Here is a 21,847-nt window from a genome sequence, read left to right on the forward strand (position 1 = left end):
GCACCCGGCTGAATGAGCCTGGGGAGAACACTGCCACTGTTGCGAAAATCTTAAAATGTAAAATATATGTAAAAACATATGAATAAGAAGTAAGTTTCTTCCAGAGTGAAATGAGCCATAAATGACTTTTCTCCTATGTTGCTGACAGGTGCCGACAGGTGTCCATCTCTCCATAGGGGATTCTCAGCATGGCCTTTATTCTTTTTATAAAGACACTGCCTGAAAAAGATTTATACAAAGACGCTGGCCAGCCTACCTGCTCACTGCACACTTTTTTGGCCATCCACTAAGTGCTTTTGAAAATAAAGAAATCCTGAGAATCCCCATGCGGAGAAGGGCTAGTCTAAAACCTTACAGTTCTGTCAGATTTCTACTACTTACTGTAAGTGACAGCAACATAGGAGAAAAGAAATGTATAGCTCATTTTACTCTGGGAGAAATGCACTTATAAGTTGTATCCAGCGCATGCCTTCAGGAGTAAGATTCCGGTCAATTGCTACCAAAACCTCTAGACACAGGAACAGCTTTTTTTCCTCAAGCGGTAGCCATACTTAATGCTGAACCACGTTAGAGCTGCTAGGACTTAAAAGTAATCGGCACAGAACTGTAAATGAACAATTCTCACATTGCTTACTGCCACTATACTTATAATGTCCTTGACTTGTAATATACACACTGTCTGTCCTTGTATTGTTTTTGTTTGCGTTTGTTAAGCAACTGCCAAGACAAATTCCTTGTAGGTGCAAACTTACTTGGCGAAAATAAACGGATTCTGATATGCATATACATGTATGTATGTATGCATGTATTTTAAATTTTAAGATTTTTGCAACAGCAGTACTTTAAAACCGTAAAATGTGCTTTCAAGACTTCCAAAATGGTGTAAGTGGAAATGCTCTTTTTAAAAATTGTTTTGGAGAGTCCTCATGAAAGTGTATTATATTTCTAAGTGATGTGGCTACTGCTTAGATGCTGTGTGGTCTTTGACTACTTAGTTGCTGAACAAAGACAAAGACAAATCAGTGTGTACTATTGGGAAACTTCCTTTATTCTGAACTGTACTTAGGTGGCAAGTGACTGTTGGTGACAAGCTCACCAGGGTAAATGAGAACGTCATTGTGAATAAGCCTTTAAATAGGTGGAATTTATGATCACGTCTAGGAAAAAATATTTAGGCGTGGCCACGAAAATGAAAAAATTGCCCTTTAGACAAATGTTCTCGGCACGCTTTGCACTTGTTCTGAAAATACTTTTTGGTTTAATTTTTTTTTTTCAACTCTTTTCTTTTTTTTTTTCTTCTGCCGGCTTAATTTACTAAAACCAGCTTCCAAGTTCTAATTTGGAACAAAATCCTGCAGATAGAATGTGTTGATAAATTTGCATAGTGGTTAAATCATACTTGAAAATCATACTGTGCTCTGGAATCTGCCTTAATGTTCAGTTTCCTGGTGAGATTGTTTAAATATACAGCTACTCAAAATGATACCACAAACTGCTGGCTTCGCTCCTACATTGTCTCTATACCATAGTGTCAGAACGAGCTGCAAATTTATTTTTATTTCTCCGCTCGAGGTTTTACCTTACATTGGAAGGCCATTAGCTTGGCAAAACTATCCATCCAAGCAATTTCACTCTATAATTAGCAGTTTTGCCTGCCTGATTAAGGCTTCCTGATTGCTTGTTCAGAATGTAACAAGTGTGGTGGGGCCCGGATCAAGCTAGATGGTTCTCTGGAGAAGCTGAAAAGATTAGGCCCAGGGCTTTTTCAAAGGTTTGGCTCTTTGAGCTGGCATCCATTTGTGGGGCCTTCTACAGGCGTACATGATACCTATATTTTATGTAATGCCTAAACTATAATTGGCATGCATTTTTCCTTTTTTTCATTTTGCATGTTTATTGTCATCTGGTGTAAGCCAGATTTATGGGAGTGCAGTAGTTTTTAGTGCGTTTTGGCCAGGCCATTTTTAATGACATCACCTTGATCTATATTCAGTGTGTGATTTCAGTTGGTCCCAGCGTTAAATATTTTTATAATTATGCTGGTTTTGGCAGTTGGCTTGGAACTTTTTTTCATGTTGCTTTAATGAACATGTTTTACCTCTGGGCTTATGAGACAAGCTCAGGGTTTGAAAAATTAATAGCACAGCACTAATGCTAAGATTACGCACAAATGTTTCTGTACAGAACTTAATTTTTTTTTTTTTTTTTGCAGTTTTTGCTGGTAAATAGAAGCGCGCTGACTCATTGATCTGTAATGTAACCCTGGGGATCTTATTATTGATTTGTAAAGCAACAGCATCTTCCGTGGCACGGTACAAAAGAATATAAGTTTTAACAATACAATGTAAACAATACAGTAAACAGTTCAAGAGAAAGGGGGATTACAGCTGATGCAGTGAACAAATCATTTACAGATTTTTACATAATTGTGGAAGTTGTGCAAGCACATTAAACAGCATTAAGAGAAAAAGGGGAAAGAGAGCCCTGGCCAATCAGTCTTATGCTAGGTGCCTGATACGTTTTTGCGTTCAATAGATAATTTCTATGTCATGTCCGATATTACTTACGATCGTTTTACCGATCGATTTCTCATAGAAGTGAATGAAAATTGATAAGAAAAGAAAAGAAAAAACGAGTAGAAAAATGAATCGAAAATCGTTTGAATGGAAAATCGACCGACAAAACGCGTTGTGTGTACCTAGCGTAACAGTCCTACAGTGTTTTGCATTTGAGTGAACCTAACTTGCCTAATCTCCATGCTCTCCATCCAGTGACTGACTAAGCATTGCCTGGTACTCATACTGTGCTGCGTGATCTGGTTTTTCTTGTATTCCTGTATTGTCATATTGCTGTATATGTCACCCCTAAATATTGTCTGTAACCTAAACTAATGTCCAGCGCTGCGTAATATGTTGGCGCTATATAAATAAAATAAATAAATAGGACAATAGGTGAAGGGAAGCTGCGTAAGAGATGATAAAATGGTGGTCAGTGGCCAGAGTGTCCTAAGAGAGAGTATACTTGCCTGAAGCGGTGATTTTTAAGGTTGTGTCTATAAAGGGCAAGTGTGGGTGAGTGGCAGATGTGTTGAGGGAGGGTGTTCCAAAGTAGAGGAGAGGATCTGGAGAAGTCTTGTAGACAGGGGTGAGCAGAGGTGACCAGAGCGGAAGACAGGAGAACAGTGTTAAGGTACCCATACATCAGACGATGTATGAGCAGATCGACCATGGTCTCTCTCTGATCGAATCTGATCAGAGAGAGATCTGTTGGATGCCATAAACTGCAGGTTGATTCCTGATGAAGTTCAGGATGAAAACTTTCGGGAATCTGCCTAGTGACGCCACCTTGCCTTGCCTAGTATAACATGTGCCCCATGCATGAATACTTACCTGCCTGTGTCAAACGCTGGCTCCGTCCTCCGTCCACATACCACGGGCCCCACGTAGTTGCCGGTGCATACCCCAGTGCACGCTCTTGGCGGCAACGATTTTCATCCAGTTCCATTATAATGATTGAATCAGATGGTCGTTTGGCCACCAAGTTGCCTGATATGTTACTTTTAGTAGAGCAGGGATTGCATGTAAGGTAATATCTGGAAATTTGTTTATTTAGAAAAAGATTTGATTTAAATGCTGGGAATCAATTCCCCAACATGTCAGATCAATTGAATTTTGATTAGTTTTCACTAAAAACTAATTGAAAGTATTTATCAAACAGGACGGAAAATGTAGGTCTATTGAGTGGGCCGAGAGCATTGGTAGATGTCCCATAGCTTTGCACTTCATTGTGCAGTGCTGAGGTTCGATTGATTTACAATTGATTCTTTGCTTGTATCTATTGGAAATTGATGAGCAGTGTGTGTAGGAATCGATTCATTCTAAATCGATTATTTTAAGAAAGGAATTATTGTTTTGGAACATTGTGTGAAAATCTATAAGTGTATGGTGAGATTTATTTTTTAAGTAGTTTTTTTTCTGTATGTCTTTAGGCAAGTCAAGACAAAACATTTTATTCCCCTTTTTCTCTTGGCTGTCTAACAGTGATAATTTAGAGATCAATTAGAGATCCTTGCCCAAAGACTCCTTACCAGTTTTACATACTGGCTTGAGCCAGTATTCAAACCCTGAGTCAAAGGCAACAGCCTTAACCAAAGTGGTTTAATGAATTCCTCTCTGCACATAGGGCTCTGAAAGTATGCTGTATATTTACTGTTGAAAACCAAAGTTTGTAAATAAGCAAGCAGCTAAATTAGAAATTGAGTTTGAACTCACAACCTTGTGTATCAAATGCAGATTTTATACATCTACCAACATTTGTTGGTAGGAGGTTTCGAGCTGTCATATTTATAGTCACCACTGTAAGTGACAGCTGCATAGGAAGTAAACATTTTACAGGTTTGCTCTGGTACAAATAGTGCATCTTATATATCTATACATATGTATTATAAATTTTACAGCTTTTCGCCATAGTGCCCCTTGAGTTTTTATATAAATGTGTGATTGTTGCTTCAGTAATGTGGGCTTCATTCCCACAAAGAACAGACAGAATATAATTTAAGTTTCTATGTTTTCCACATATTTTATGGGGTTTACACATGTGGGGTCTGCTAATTTTCTTACAGAACGTGAAAACTCAAATTGGTAGAGGGGAACTGGCACCAGACCAATTTGATCTCACTTTGTGTCTATTAAGTGTAACGTCCTTTGGGACAAAGACTGATGTAAATAATTCTGTGTACTCTGAATTATGTAAATATATCTGACACATTTTTTTTTTCACGTTGTTCCTATAAAGCAAGAACAAAACCACCTGGGCAGCTCTGGCCAATTTTACTGTAAAGGTGTAAAAATTACTGTGTAACTCCACATGAAGAATACTGATAATTTTCCTTCATTAGAAATACGCTTTCTATGTTGAGTTTTAAATTACCTGGACATCATTTTTACCATTATTTTACTACTACTACTACTACTTCTACTACTACTACTACTTCTACTACTACTACTTCTACTACTACTACTTCTACTACTACTACTACTACTACTACTTTATTTTTAGGTATTCCATGGTGCAACCACTGTTAGGACTTACTCACATACAGAGTGGGGCTGAGCTGGTAACATATAATGAAACTGATTTATGCCTATTGTTAAAGAGTATTGTTAAAGTTCTGTTCCAATACTCTGCTACAGGCTTTGCGACAGTATTTTCTTCGGTATACTGTACTGAGGGGTATCTTCCTATCAATGGGCAGTGGCTAAATAATAGCCTTCTTCTTCCTAACCCTTATCTAATCTTCCACTGTTCCTACTTCCCAATCTTAACCTCCCTTTCTTAAGCCCAATCTACACGATACGATTCTTTGTGCGATTCGATTACGATTTGATTTATTCCGACATGTCCGATCGGGATTTGATTCAATTCGATTTGCCATTGCAAAACAATGGCCTCCAGAGCTTTCTGAAAGCTTTTTAAAAAACACTCCCATTGACTTATATTAAAATTGCGGAAAAATCATGATTGCAATAAAATCATGCAATTCTACCGCGATTTAAATGCAAGTCAATGGGAGCGGTTTTTAAAAAGCCCTCAAAGCGCTGGAGGCCAAAAAGCGCTCAGAAAAGCACTCATAGGCCTCTTGTACACTGCAAGCGATTCCGATTTTTCATTGGTTTTTACATCCGATTCAGATTCCGATTTGCAGTGTGCAGGGAGCAACCTGCAAATCGGAATCGGATGTAAAAACTGATTAAAAAGCGGAATCTGAATCGGAATTGCTTGCAGTGTGCAAGAGGCCATAGTGTGTCTGAGCCCTTAGTGTTAAATTCTTAATAAATCTTTTCCTAATTAATTTTATGCTCCTCACCATCTCTGTGTACAGTTGGTTCTGACACATAACCCTAAATTATTAAAGCTATCCTCAAAATTGTGGGAACCAGAGGCTTCTGTCATGCTACTTCTACACATTCGAACACCTTTCCAAACTCTGTCAAGACAGCTCCATCCTTGGAGGTGTATAAATCTGGACTGAAAGCTCTTCTGTTTAGTCTGACTTGTATGTTTATGTAACGTACTTTATGTAGAGTCCTACTGGCGAAAAGTGCTTTACAAAAGTACCCTGTACCCTGTTACCCCACTGTACCTAGCCTAACTAACCATCCATTGTCATTGTTTGCATGCATTTAATTTGTGTGCTGGTTTCGGCTATTGCTCTTAGACCAAATTACATACGGTAATGACACCTGACTCTGTGAGTGTGCAGACAGAATATGATGGTGATTTTGTACAATTTTTTTTTTTAATTTATAATGATGCACATTGCACAAAGCGGCTTGCAGCTGGCAGATTACACCCTCTAGTGGCTGAAGGTATCTGTCAAAGCACTTGTGAACTAAATAAGCTGCAAGCTACCACATGCACATCCTAGAACCGTTCCTGTAAGCAACATCCATTGTTAAAGAGGAACTCCAGTGAAAATAATGTAATAAAAAGTGCTTAATTTTTACAATAATTATGTATAAAGGATTTAGTCAGTGTTTGCCCATTGTAAAATTATTTTAAATCCCTGATTTATATTTTGACATTTATCACATGGGGACATTTTTACTTCTGGCAAGTGATGTAGCTGCTGCTTGCTGTTTTGGCAGTTGGAAACAGCTGTAAACAGCTATTTCCCACAATGCAACAGGGTTCACAGACAGGAAACTGCCAAAAGTACGTACTCAGAATATATTTGTGGGAGTAGTTTTACCACAATATCAGCCATACAGCGCCCCCTGATGGTCTGTTTGTGAAAAGGAATAGCTTTCTCATGTAAAAGGGGGTATCAGCTACTGATTGGGATAAAGTTCAATTCTTGATCAAAGTTTCTCTTTAATACGGATTGGGCCAGAATGGTTGGCTAAGCAAGTGTGGTTTAAAGATGGCACCTAACCAAAAACAAACATTTAACCCCTTCCCGACTGCCCAGCACCGATTAGCGTCAGAGAGGTTGCAACCCCAGGACCGCCTAATGCCAATTTGCGTCAAGTCCTGGGGTGGGGCTTTGCAGGGAATCACGTGGGCCGCTTGAATGACGGAGCTAAGCTCCGTCTTCAGTCCAACAGTGGCATTCACCGCTATTAGACTGTTAGATGGTGACACCACCATCTATTTACATTGTTCACCGCTGCGATCTACGGCAGCACTGTACTGTGGAGAGTCTTGTCACTCGGTTGTCCTCTGGAGAGGCTCAGAGAGTGATTGGCTCTCATAGGCTCATGCCTATGAGAGCTTATCGCTAAGATTGGCTGGCGGAGGGGATGAGGGGGGATATATAAATAACAAAAAATAGTAATATATAATTTTCTCTACACCAGCCATAAGGGCCGAGACACACCAGAAAAGCTCAAACGCTAGAGGTTTCAAAAGCTCTTCCCAATGTAATGCTATGGCTTTTTTTTTTTTTTTTTTTTACAAAACCTCATCGCTCCAGTGAGCATAGACACAGAGGATAACATTAGCAGGAGGTTTCAAAAACTCCAAACGCTCAGAAAAACTCCTCTGGTGTGCACCAGGCCTGAAAGCTGCAGAGCACGAATTTGTAAAAAAATAGCCTGGTCAGGTCACTAGGGGGTGTAAGCCTGTGGTCCTTAAAGAGGAACTCCAGCCTAAACAAACATACTGTTATTAAATCACCTTAGTTATGTTAATTAAAATAGGTAATCTCTTACCCACACTTTTCTAAAAGAACAGGCAAATGTTTGATTTCATGATGGCAGCCATATTTTTGGTTGAAAGGAGGTGACAGGGAGCATGAGACACAGTTCCAACTGTCCCGTGTCCTGTTTACCTCTCCCAGTTGCTAGGCAACGTGAATAACAACATAGGAAATCCCATCATGCTCTGCACAGCATCAGGGGAAAAAAAGCCTGGGCTTTTTTTCTTTGATGGGTGGAGCTTAGATAAAAATGCAGAAAAACAAAGTTCTGATGCTGTGAAACTGTTAAAGAAACACCAAGCCTTTTCAGTGCTGCTGAGTAGATTTTTAGTCCGGAGGTTCACTTTACGTGGTTAAACAGGAACTGTATGGTGGAAAAAAAAACTCACCAACAGTGTGACGCTGATTGCAGGATTTTCAGAGAAACCTCAGTTCTCGGAGGCCGTGGAAATCCAGCTGAAAAGGTGAAGCCCCTCCCACTCTGTGAAGGCCTAATTACAATTTGGCCTTGGATGCACAGCCTTGTGGGTAATGACATCACATCCAGTTACTTTCTGATTTGCATAATAGAAATTAAAGGCCTGATATCTCAGCACTCACACCTCCTACACACTCCAAAATCTGTGGGTAGGGGGAGGGGACCCCCCTAACGACATCTGTGCCAAGTTGCAGCCCCCAAGGTTTACAAGATAGCTTCAATATACCCTATCTCCCTACCCTCAACATTTGGAGTGTGTAGGCGGTATGAATTTTTTTGTATGTAGGAGCTTGAATCCTTAATGAGCCTATATGGCTTCCCATGTGTACAGGGGATTTCCAAACCCCTAAATAAGTTTTTTACCACAAATGTTATTTATACTTTACTGATTACATGCATGTGTGTATCTAAAGAAAACTTTAAAACGACTAAAGATTTCCTATAACCGTTCCCATCAGTAGTGTTCAGCGGTGCCGCGCGATGTGTTTTGCTCCAGCATTCCATTATTTCAACACACTTGCTGTTTATATAGCAAGTATAAACCTTTATAAATTCTTTGTTTTACTTCATTTCTCATGCCTTAGATTTTTATTGCAATATGTAAATAACCATAACTGCATTTATTAGATCAAATCAGCGGTGTTTATAAATTTTTGCAAGACCGCAGTTTGAGGGTAGAAGAGTTTACTAAAGCGGGCCTGAATGTTTTCCTTCAGCGATGGATAAAGGTGTGCGAGTGATTAATACCATCTGAAGGGGAGCGTGGAGCCAAGAATCACATCTAATGATATATGGAGAGGCTTACATAAGCCGCTGATACTCTATCAGTATGGGCCTTTTTTACCCGAACGTGTGGATGTGTGTGTGTTGTTTCTCGCATTTAGCTCGTGTTTTTATTAAGATTAACCGGTACATGCCTTGCGGATAGAACAGGATTTTAATAATGTTTATTTTGTGTCTGGTATATTTGTTTTGATTGTGCCTAGATCCTCTTCTATATCACATTGTTCTTCGAGGCTGAGTGGGATCACGGCGCCTTTGATAACAACGTGTACTCTGTTGCTTTCGCTAATCCGCTACTGACCAACTTGGCCAGACAGCACAAAGTGCTAACCGAATGCCTGTTCTAATGAGAAGTCTCTCCTAAGGCATCTGCAATGCTAGAAGTTGTGTTTGTACTGTCTGCTTGAAGTTGTCATGTTTGTACTTTTTGCAGAGCTTTGCTGTTTCTTGATTACGAAGGGTTAATAAATGCTTCTGTCTTTCTATGTAACTACAATTGTGGACCTTATGTCTATATTTTAAAGCGGACACAAACTCTCGCACAGCACACAATGAAAAGTCTTTATACCACAGACAAATGGTTAATAAATTCACTTCTCTGTGTTGTTTAGCCAGGTAAACCTGTCTTATCAGCAGCTGTGAATAGACTTCAGGATCTCTGCCTAGGCAGCTCTCCATATAGTAAACACTGAGGCTTAACCCTTTCAGCGACTTCTGAAAAAATGAAAACAAGTGAAACTTAAGGGATCTTTTTTTTTTTTTTTAGGAATTACATAAATTGTAATGGAGATTTTTTTTTCTGCCTGAAGGTTATCGTGTTGTGGCGTATTTTTTAGAGCAGAGAGGAGGTTCAAAGTTAAATTCACTTTGACTTAAAGTGGAATTAATCTAGACTGCTTAAACAAAATCGGATGAAAAGAGTGGCTGCTGACAGAAAGCAAACAAGAATATATGATTCAAAAGCTAGAACCTGATTGGCTGTTCTGGATTAAGGGTTTGTTGACACTGAGTGCTTTTCATTTTTTAAAATCGCTGGTGATTTTTTTTTAAAAGCGCTTAAGCAATGTTTCTCAATGTGTTCTCACATGAGCAGATGAAGCACCATTTCCTGAGCCTTTGCGATTAAATGCAGGGTATAGGCAAACCGCTAAGCACTTGGAAAAAGCGCTTGGAGCAGTGATTTTCTGAGCGCTTTTCAAAAGAAACTAAAAACTTATTTGTTCCAACAAGCATACACTTCCCTTTGTCCTAAGACCAAATTGCACTCCTACTAGATATCCTAAAACACACTGCCTCTATATGTTTATTGCATACTACCCTCCTCTTGTTTCCTCCCATTCCCTTTAGATTGTAAGCTCGCAAGGGCAGGGCGTTCTCCCCCTTTTGTGTCTTGCAAATCATTATACATTTTATTTTTCATGTTACTTTTTATCACTGTCATTACCAATTCTGTATTTTTTATCATTTTTGTGTTTTGTCACTAATTATGTGTCTAGTATATTGGTGTACACCATTGTCTGTATTATGTACCCCATGTTTGATTCTTACATAGTACAGCGCCACGGAATATGTTGGCGTTTTATAAATCAATAATAATAATAATATTAAACATATTCAGCTCCAGGTCAAAGAGTTCACTTCCTGATTGTCAGCAGAAAAAAAATCAAATCGTTAAAAATGCTTACAAAAGCTCTTCGTAAAATCACTACTTGCTCTAAAATCGCTGGGGAAATGGCTTCCAAAATCGCTCACAAAAGCGATCAGCGCTTGTGTTATTTCTAATGTGAATTAGGCCTTACATTGCACTTGTGTTTTTTGTGCAGGTATGTATGAGCAATGTGTAGGCTGCCATATTTATATCCTTTTAGACAATACCAGTTTCCTGATTGTACAGCAGATGTTTTTGTCACCTGCGGTTTCTGAATTGCACATCTGAGCATGATGAGCATGCATGGAGTTAGTTTTGTTTGAGGCAACGGAGCAGCAGGCTGTATTATATTCCTCTCAGCGTTACATTAAGAACGGTTCCATATCACAATAAATGCCTACTGAAGCCTGTTTGCCTATAAACATTTGATCTCAATATTTAAAGAGACACTGGTAAGAATGTGAAGGCTGCCATATTATAAACATTAACAATTGCTTGGAAGTCGTGCTGATCCTTTTGGCTGCAAAAATGTCTGACTCTCACACCTGATACAAGCATGCAGCTAAAACAGATGAAACTCGAAAAATTAGAATATTGTGCAAAAGTCCATTTATTTCAGTAACTCAACTTAGCAGCAGTGTTGCCAACTCATCCCTTTAAATACGGACGCTTATGAATTATACATGTCTTGTGGCTAGTTAGGTGCAATTTAGGCACTGATTATCTGTGAGAAGCCCCAGAACCTGTATTACTTAGATGTGTCAGTATTTAAAGGGATGAGTTTGCAACCCTGCTTAACAGGTAAAACTAATATATGAAATAGAAACCTTTTGCAGGTTTTAAGTATTAATTATCCGATTAGAGTGACACTTTGAGCCTAGAATATTGAACATTTTAACAATATTCTAATGGTCTGAGATTTTGATTTTGGGGTTCTCCTAAGCTGTAAGCCATAATCATCAAAATTATAACAATTAAAGGCTTGAAATATCTTGCTTTGCATGTTATGAGCCTCTTTCATATATTAGTTTTTCCCCTATAAGTTGGATTACTGAAATAAATGGACTTTTGCACGTTATTCTAATTTTTCGAGTTTCACCCGTATGGCTAGACTGTACGAGCCTTCTTTGATCCGCTTTAACACCAACCGCTGCCAGCTGATACCCTCTTCTTGTTCGCAGTCTAGCTCCCCTCCTTGTATGAACACACCTACACTGTATAAGCACTAGAAAAAACTAGACACCAGGTAACTGCAAAGGGGAGGCGGTTCAATAGAAACCAGGCAACTGTATAGGGGAGGGAGGGGGACCACCAAAAACCAGTTAACTGTATGGGGAAGGGAGGGGGGGCATTAGACACCAGGGAACTTTATAAAGGAGGGAGGTGGCCACTAGACATTGAGGTTGGCCCGTGACTTGATAGCAGTGTTCAGTTTCAGTCTACTTAGTATTTGAATTTGACACCCCTGCCTTAGTAAGTTTCTTCACTCAGCTCTCTTATAGATTGTAAGCTCACAAGGGCACATTCAAGAGATTTTGCATGTGATCTTATATCTTTACTTCTTGATGTTATACCATGCATGAACTATGTATGTGTTTCTTGTGCTTCTGGATGTTCCACTTAGGACGGTACTTGATGTAAGTCCCTGTTATTGTCTGTATTGCATTGAGTACAGGGCCATGTCACTGTATAAATACAATTATGATAAAAATGAGACTCATTGTTTTATAGGAAACAGTCATATGGGACTTGGTGACACTTGTTGACTTATATAATAATTTAGGACTGTTTATGCTTAAAAGTAATTTGAACTAAGTCCAAAATTGTATTTATGAATTAAAAGCTAAAAATGAAGTAGTACCTTTTTACATTTTTTTTTATAGTTTTTGATCAAACCGTAACATTTTCATTAATTCAGATAAACTGTACAGTGTTCTCCACAGAATTTTTTTCCATCCGGGTGGCAAAAAAAAAGTAGCCGGATGGGGCGAGAGGAGAATGCAGGACCGGTGCTTCGGTGAGCAACTCTGCTTACAGCATAGGAGGAAGCGAGCCAATGACAGCCGGGTGCTCACTAAGACTAGCCGGGGGGGAGCACCTGGCTAAAAGAGCCTGGGGAGAACACTGCTGTACTGTACTTGTGAGACCTAAATTTAAATGAGAAGGAAAATCTCAAAGATTTTATTATAAAAGAAGACAACCTGTCATTCGTGACAGAGCCCAAACTGTAGAGCTGTGCTCGATTTACGTTAGGCTCATTGTACATAGTCTCTATACCATACTTTAGAAACTGGGAAGAAAGTATTGAATCGGTATTGGTGCTCGTTGGAGAGCTAAACCTTAGAGCATTCTGTACATATTAGACATGGGAAAGTGTATCTGTAATTTAGGATGTGACTAGTTCTTTGACCTCTGATACATCCTTCTCCTTGAACAGATAGTTTCCCACTGCTCTTCTTTGGTCCATGGAGCATCTTTAACTAAACCTATGAGAATAATAGATTTGGTCTGAACTGTCCAGGGTTCCTTAATGAACAAATTGTGAGAGTGAGCTGATAAAACCAGATTGGGTTTCTTCCATTTATTTAGTTAGGTCAGAGATGTTCCCCTTTCCACTAGACCGTTTAACCCTTTGACCTTTAATTGGCTTTTACTTAGCATTTGTTGGGTACTGTCAGTTTAACTCCCTGTGTATTTTGGATGCTTGAGTGGTCTCAAGTAAAAAGAACATTGCAAGACTTGTCTGGGTAAAGTGAGGTCAGCGACTAATGGCAAACTGATAATGTAATGTTTCCTCATGCCTTCACTTTGCTTAGTGCTCTAAATCGTTTGCTCTTCTGAACTGACAAACACATTCTTAGATTTCCACAATCCCAACCATTTTTTGAGATAAACCATTTGGGGGGGGGGGGGGGGGGGGAGAGAAAACCTTCTTACCTATATTTTTATTTTTATTATGAATTGATTTTAAAATATGGAGAACAGTTTATATTTTTTCTTTACAAGTAAATTCCATGTTCAATAAATTTGAGGCTTCTTTTGCAGTAGGATGCTGCGTTTTTATGCGACGTTAAAGTTGCATATTTCTTGAGAAATAATTGTGAATACTGTATGTTCTGTTTTATAAAGGAAAATGTTATATAAAGAATCTTTAGGGGTGTTTTTTCCAGTAAGAGTATTTTTTGGTCTTTTTTTAAGCTGCTAATAACATTTTAGTCGTGCTGGGTCACCGTGGATTATCTAGGTTATCTGTAAATAAAGGTGCTGAGGGACTGTCTTGAAGTCCCCACCTTGCTGCTGGAGTAAAGACCTGTACCCACCACTCAATTTAGCCGACAATTTTCCGAAGTCCGGCGATTCTTTTGAGTGACTAGTGGTCATTTTTTACGATCTCGCAATGTGGGTACAGGCACGTGATCGCGTGAGTGAGATGACGTTTAGCGACGCGCGCTGATGACGACCGTCAGGGCAGATTGGATCACCTATGACTCCGTGCAAAGTACCGCGGACACTTGACTTCCCAATCGTGCCCGTCGTGTAATGTCACAAGCAGGAAAAGGAATCGTCCCACGCTCGTCGTCAAGGGGACATCTCTGGACCTGTCAGGTGGTGTGCAGAGCTTAGGTGGTTGTGCTGGCTGAAAAAATGTCTTGCTCATTGTCACATCTGGCATTAAACTTTGATCAATTTCTGCTAATAGTAGTGTAGATTGCTTATGTTATGTGTGCATGAAAGGAAAATAACTAGGTTGAAAAAAAATTCCAGTAATCCGAGCAATATATAGAGCCATACTGAAAACATCATCATTTATTTATTTATTTTGTCAACAAAAGTAGAATTGAATTTCTGTTTTTCTGTTTAGGTTACCCGTTGCCTTTCATTTGCAACTGTTTACTATTAAAGGACTCCGTAAAGAGAATAAAAGATGAAAAAATAAAAAGAATCGATACTCACCCGGTAGGCCTGAAAGATAAATCGAAAAATCGAATTTAAACCTAAATTGTAATCACCAAGATAACAATTTCGGAATCGTCAAACGGGCAATTATCGCAATCACGTCAATTCTACATTGGGGGGGGGGGGGGTTGGTAGTTTGAAGAAGCGGCTTCAACCTTCCCCAAAGTCCCGGCGTGTGCGGCCTGCAGCGTTGGACATACCTTCCGCACAAGTCGAAATGCTGTCCATCCTCCATCACTGTCTGCCCGCTCTTGTGCTTGGCAAAACTCTGGGTTCCTGTATGTCACATGACATACAAGAAGTATTCCATGCATTAGAGCCTGCAGGAGGTGAAGTGGATAGACGGGCATCTCTGGAAGCTATGTCCAGAACTGATGCATCTTGAAGGACAGAGAGACACAAAGAGAGACACAGAGGGGGCACAGAGAGAGACCCAGAGAGAAACAGAGCGGGCACAGAGACACAAAGGGGGCAAGAGAGAGACCCAGAGGAGGCATAAAGAGGCTAAGGGGGCACAAAAAAGACGGGGATAGAGGGGGAACAAACAGGCAAAGATGGGGAACAAAGCTTGATTTTAAAGAAATCGTAAATCTAATCAAAATCGCAATTTCGGACAGAAATTGCTCAATTCAATTTTTTCCTAAAATCGTTCAGGGCCTCCTCCCGCAGCATAAGCACATGTGACTTTAACGCCGTCCTCTCGCAGTCTGTCGTTGAGCGGCGATCAGCCCCAGTAGCAGGCTCATTTGCGTCAGTCCGGGTCTACTGCGCATGAGCTGTAGGTCCGCGCATGCGCAGAAGACCCAAATGATCCCGACCGATCACTGCTAAACGACAGACCTGGGGAAATTGAAAGCCAGGGAGTTAAGTGAGATGGTTATGTAGACTGCAATATTTATTTTTTTTCAAACCATACCATTTCCTTGGCTGTCCTGCCATACACCTTGAACAAGAATGTAGACCAGATGTTTCTGACAAACATCTGACAAGATTAGCTCTATGTGTTTCAAGTGTATGATTCAGACCCTTCTGCAAACAGAGATCAGCTGGACTGTCAGGCAACTGGTATTTTTTTAAAGGAAATAAATATCAGCCTCCATATACCACTTGCTTCAGGTTCCCTTTAAAGGTGGCCATACATTTATAGATTTACAGCAGATTTGACCATCCCATAGCTTTCTGTCAGATGGCTGTCAAGTCTAATCTGACAGGAATCTATCTGATGTGTGCCACACACTAGGACCATTAGATTCAATGCAACTCTATGGGCCATCGATTTGCTTCCAGCAGCCCAATGACCTAGATCAAGGCTTTTCAACCTTTTCACTAACTGTACCACTTTCATTGCCTGAAAAATTTCAAGTACCACCAGTATGCATGCGCAGTAGATCTGACCCGATCAGGCTTGTCTGTTTCCGCCAGAGCCCATGCGCTCACGCCGACAAGGAGATCTTCGGGGGTTGCCAGCCCTGGATACCCTCTACTGTGGAGAAAGGGAAGCCTCTTTAGGATCCAGAAACTTCCCTCTCCTGAGGTAAGTACCCGCCAGGGGTACTTTTTTCTAACAGATAAACTTTAAGAAAAGGGTGGGTGCATATGGGAGGGGAATAGCAAGAGGCATTGGTGGGGAAAAGGATTCAAATTAGATTGCTAGCATAGAGATTGCCATTATTGGACATCTGTAGGTAGATAGCCACTATTGGTAGCCTCCCTCCACCACTAGAGAGCTGGGCAGTGACTCACCTTTTGAAAATTCAGCTACCCCTTGCTCGCTCCTTGCTGTGCTGCCCTGCAAAAATAGTTCAGACCTCAGATCAGTGGTAACCCGGCAGCAGTGAAGAGACAGCCAGGCAAGAGGTGCACAGTGATGGTGCATACACTTCAAATACTGGAAGTTCACCTGTCTCCTCACCGCTGATCTGAGGTCTGAAGTATGCCACAGGGCAGCACAGCAAGGAGTAGGACAGGACCAGGACAAGTGGCAGGTGGGCAATTAAGTGGCAGACAAACTTGGAGTGTACCACCTGGCTAACAGCAAAGTACCACTGGGTGGTACGCGTACCACAGGTTGAAAAGCCCTGACCTAGATCTTCCATCCTGTCAGATAGCTCAAATCCATAGAAATCGTCCGCCAATCGATTTCCAATCGAATTGATGTAATCGAATCGATCGAAGGTTGAAACAGACCAGTGTATGGACCCCTTAAGTCTACTGTAGAAGGTTCAATGTGTCTGGGCATCCTGTCTCCTGCTGAAGCTCAGGCAATAGAATACGAAAAAGAAGCAGTCTGTGGGTCTGGTTGGCATCTGACCACCACAGTTAAGGTGAAAACTGCCCTATTTCTGCCCATACAGTATCTGCAAAGTTTCTGAGCACACTACTCCATAGAAAGCATGGAACAGTAATAATCATGCAGTTTGGCAGGGAAGGTTGTGGACTGTTTAAAGCTGGTGCTGTATAAAGTGTCCAATTCCTAAGCATCCCTTGCTTCTCATGCCCAAACACAACAGAAGTCCGTTTATACAGAAGCAAGTGCAGAGCACAGGATTCTGGCTTTTCTGCATGTTAGCTTCTGTAATTGGCAATAGACTATGTTCTTTGTGAGACGAGAGGCTCTCATGGAAACAATATTAGTAGCAGTTTATTGGCTGAACACTGGGTACTATTTCTTTGTAAGGCCTGGGCTTATGGGTGTATTTACTTGGTGTAATTCTGGAAGGAGCTGGGCACTAACTTTATGAATTTTGAATGATTGAATGAACAGTAAGGATTTTTTTTTTAACCGATTCCAGACCTTGGTGATTGAAATCTGCACCCTGTTTGTGGACTGTTATTCCTGCCAGGCATAGATTTCAATTAGTCGCGCAATCTCCTCACTCTCGCCATTTGCGCCGCTCTGCTGTAGCTGCAGCTCGTTCGCTCTGCTGTCATATTGTCAAGCTGACAGCAGAGCTGTGTATTTTTATTGGCTCCTGAGCCTGTGATCGCTGTGAGCCAATCACTGTGCTCACAGATCCTTTTTTAAGAAACAAAAATTATCTGGTCATTAAGGGGCCAGAGTGCTGCTGGTTAATAAATACAGGAGGGAAGCAATTGTTCGTAATGTTATGATAAATAAGATGCAGTTGGGGCTGACATCTTTATAAATATAGGTTTAGGCTACGGTCACAACACTTCAGGCCATATTGTAAGTATTGTTAACTTGGTTTTATTGGCTGTTAGGTGTAGGTAAGGTCCACAAGCGTAAAAACAAGCCATGCAGGGCTCTAGTCTATTCTAACCTTTAGAGTGGACCCAAACTCTTGCACAGCGCACAATGAAAGGTCTTTATTTCACATATTGTTGCTGAAGGACTCCACTGCTCTGTGTTCCTGTACTTGTTTAGCTAGATCAAGTGTCTAATTAGTTTTTTAACAGCAACTGTGAATAAACTGCAGGAAAGCTCTGCCCAGGCAGCCCTCCATACAGTAAACACTGAGGCTTAAAGGGACTCGGAGCAGTGCAGAAACTATGGAAAGATGCATATCATTTTAAAGCTCTCTTTCTCCTCTTTCCAATGATATATAAACCGCCGCCCTATGCCTTTTAATTTTCGCTATTTTCGTGATTGAAATTGCTGCGGCCGCAATTTCAATCGCGAAAATAAAGAAAACTAAAAGGCGTAGGGCGACGATTTAGGTGTCGCCAGAAAGAGGAGAAAGAGAGCTTTAAAATGATATCCATCTTTCCATAGTTACATTGTATTACACACGCCGACTTTTTCTGCTGAATGGAGCGGCTGACACTGGGGAAAGTGTCGTCCTGTGTAATACAAGTAACTATGGAAAGATTGATATCTTTTTAAAGCTCTCTTTCTCCTCTTTTTGGCGACACCTAAATCGTTGCTCTACGCCTTTTAGTTTTCTTTATTTTCGCGATTGAAATCGCGGCCACGGCAATTTCAATCGCGAACATAGCGAAAACTAAAAGGCGTAGGGCAGCGGTTTATATATCATTGGAAAGAGGAGAAAGAGAGCTTTAAAATGATATGCATCTTTCCATAGTTTCTGCACTGCTCGGAGTCCCTTTAACCTTTTCAGCACTCCCTGCAAAGTAAAACCTAGTTAAAACGGTGTCTTTTTTTTTTTTTTTTTTTTGGTGTATTTTCATAAATTTTAAAGGAAATGTATTATTTTCCATAAAGGTCATCATACTATGGCTAATCATTTAGAGCAAAGAGGAAGTTCTGAGTTTAGTTTTACTTTAAATAGCCTGTATTTGCATTGACCGTTTTTTTTCTCCCAAAGGAAAATAGAGTATTTACTGCCCGTTTTGGTTCGAAAACCTTTATGATAAAAATTTGATGAAGAGTTGCTTCTCTACACAGGCCACCCAACATAAATAGTACAAAGCACAATGACAGTGTTAGCAAAAATCATGTTAATGGAAACCAGAGATCAACTTCTAGCAAAAAGCGATACTTACTCATGTATACATGACCAAATGGGAACGAGCTCTGAACCAAACCATAAGCCCAGAAGAATGGTGCTCTATATGGGAAAATGCTAAGCTCACCTCCATGTGTACACACGTAAAGGAGAATATTTACAAAATACTTTTTCGATGGTACAGAACACCTGACATACTATCTAAAATTTATCCTGAAGTCACTGATAGATGCTGGAGGGGATGCGACCAAATAGGTACTTTGGAGCATATCTTTTGGTACTGCCCTAAAGTACAACCCCTATGGGCTAATATCCAATCGATGATTTTGAATATAACGGGAACATCGGTTCCCATGGATCCCATATATATGTTACTGGGCAAACCTATCCCCAAAATTAAAAAATCTTCTATGAGATTAATTACACACATATTGACAGCCACTAGACTTTCCCTAGCGTCCTGCTGGCGCAATTCATCTCCTCCTAGGATGTCTGAAATCTGTGCTAAAATTAACTGGACCAAACTAATGGAATCCCTAACGGCTGCTCTCAGAGATACAGAGCTCAAACACAATAAAATATGGGACCCATGGGAAACTTACTTTCTGAACTATGACCCCCCATGAACAAATAAAATACCTTATCAGCTAAAGGCCTAGTATATATACTTCAGGAAGGTGACAACATCTCTGATACAAGCCTACCTATGTAGAAGAATCCGACCCACATCATACCTCTTGGGACCTGTTGTACTTGCTTAATACAACACATTGGGCTATATGAGGACACACCCGGTCTAATATTATTGTTCTCTATCTATGTTTCATACCTACTTCTTTTCTCCTATCCAACTACCCTCTTACCCCACAGTTCCTTCTAGTATTTCTCTCTAGCTCTCCCACCTTTATTGTTATAATATAAATGGTTACTTGTTTAGCTCCCCAATAACCTGAAAATAAGATGCCAACCAACCCATATGTTATGCTGTATAATTTGCTATTATACCTGACGAGATCAATATGTAAGGACACACAGAATCTTCAAATATGGATGCTTTTTCAGATGATATTGGCATGTAACTTTACCTTTAAAAAATCAATAAAAATTTGTGTTGAACAAAAAAAAAAAAAAAAAAAGCGATACTTACCTGGGGCTTCCTCCCACCCCATAAACACATGCGAGTCCCACGTCGTCCTCCTGCGGTCTGCCATTCAGCCGCGATCAGCCCCAGTAACTTTCTCAGTGACGTCAGTCCGGGTCTACTGAGCATGCGCAGAAGTCCCAGACTGATCCCGACTGAGCAAGTTACCGGGGCTGAATGGCTGACCGCAGGAGGATGACGTGGGACTCGCATGTGTTTTATGGGGCAGGTGTAAGACCCAGGTAAGTATTGATTTTTGCTAGAAGTTGACCCTCTAGTACACTTTAAGTGTAGAAGCCTTTAAAAAGTCACTTCATGTTGTATAGTGACTGGTGTGTATGTGAGCCTGTTGAAGTATTTCATACTTATTTATTTTCTCCATGTTTCCCTATCTTTGCAGTGATTCTTGTTTTGAAATATAGTTTTTTCTTTCCTAATAAACAACCAGGCTTAGTCGGCAATTGCACCGAATGCTGGCGGTTATTGGGTTCCACAAAAACCTGATGTGATGACTGACTGCTTCAGCATGCTCTGCTCTGAGCCCTGAGCTTATTCCTTTTTTTTTTTTGCAGTTTAACATGAATGTTAGTATGGCAAGGTTTTAGCCCATTGCATAAAGTCATGGTGGTTTTGTGGCCTTTTTGGTTATAAAAAGCAGGTCTGTGGAGTCTTGGGAGTCGGAGCGATTTTTGGGTACCTGGAGTCAGAGGTTTAATAAACTGAGGAGTTTGAGTCGGATGATTTTTGTACCAACTCCACAGCGCTGGTAAGTATTAGACTAAGGAGTCGGGGTCTTAAAGTTGGAACAATTTTGGGTACCTGGAATCGGTACAAAAATCATCCATATTCTGTTTACGAAACCACCGACTCCACAGCTCTGGTTTTGAGATCTCCCACACTTGTAAGTCGTCTGGTGTAGCCATCTTCCAAATGGCTACTGTTCTTAAATGGACTGTTCTCCAAAATCATATCAACATTATCCAAGCCCCTCAAAAAGTTGACCACGTATTTATCAGTACTTGCTCATTTATTGTAGAAAATCGGGCACAAGATTTGACAAAAGTGTAAAAGATGCCTACACTGAGAGCTGTTTAATACGCAGACTTTTTCAGGGCAACAAAGAACAAGAAACAGCTGTGGGTATGGGTAGCTTTTTATCAATTTTCAGGGTTTTAACAGCTGTGCGACCTCCGTTATCTTTGTGGCAGGAGTTTCATACTTGACCTTGTCTGGGTGTAGGGGCAGGTCCTCCTCACTCCTCTCTGTAGCTGCCGTGCAACCTATCGTTTGTGCCTCCTGATGCCTGTCACGTTCCGGCGCTGAGATAGAGCACTGCTACAGCTGCACTGCAAGAACTGGAGGGGGAGGGGGTGAGTGTTTTGGAGCTGCAGACCTGGTGGGTGGGGTGGGTGAAGTTGAGGGCCAGCGCACACAAGTGTTTTTTGTTTTTGTTTTTTCCCCTGCAGGGGGTTTGGCCTATTTAAGTTACGCCCGGTCCATTTTATCAACATTGTTGTCTCTTTATTACAATAAAAAGCCAGAACTGGTTATGAGTTTAGGACTAAGATGTAGCTGATATTACACCCTAGATTTGTTTTGTACGGCTTTGAGAACTCCTTTTTTTTTTTTTCCCTCCAGAATAGGTTAGTGGAGAGCCAGTCATCAGCTGTCTCCTATAGAATAATTAGTACAGTTTTTGTATTGCTGATGGCAA

The 21,847-nt window shown here is 40.5% G+C and overlaps 1 protein-coding gene across 5 annotated transcripts in view; it reads left to right on the top strand.

The window, feature by feature from the left end:
• Positions 1-21,847, top strand: part of VPS13B (vacuolar protein sorting 13 homolog B) — a 1,202,086-nt gene that overhangs the window by 66,425 nt on the left and 1,113,814 nt on the right. The gene's annotated exons all lie outside the window — the stretch shown is intronic.

This window comes from Hyperolius riggenbachi, chromosome 5 (assembly GCF_040937935.1).
Source record: "Hyperolius riggenbachi isolate aHypRig1 chromosome 5, aHypRig1.pri, whole genome shotgun sequence".
NCBI classification, from domain to species: Eukaryota; Metazoa; Chordata; class Amphibia; order Anura; family Hyperoliidae; genus Hyperolius; species Hyperolius riggenbachi.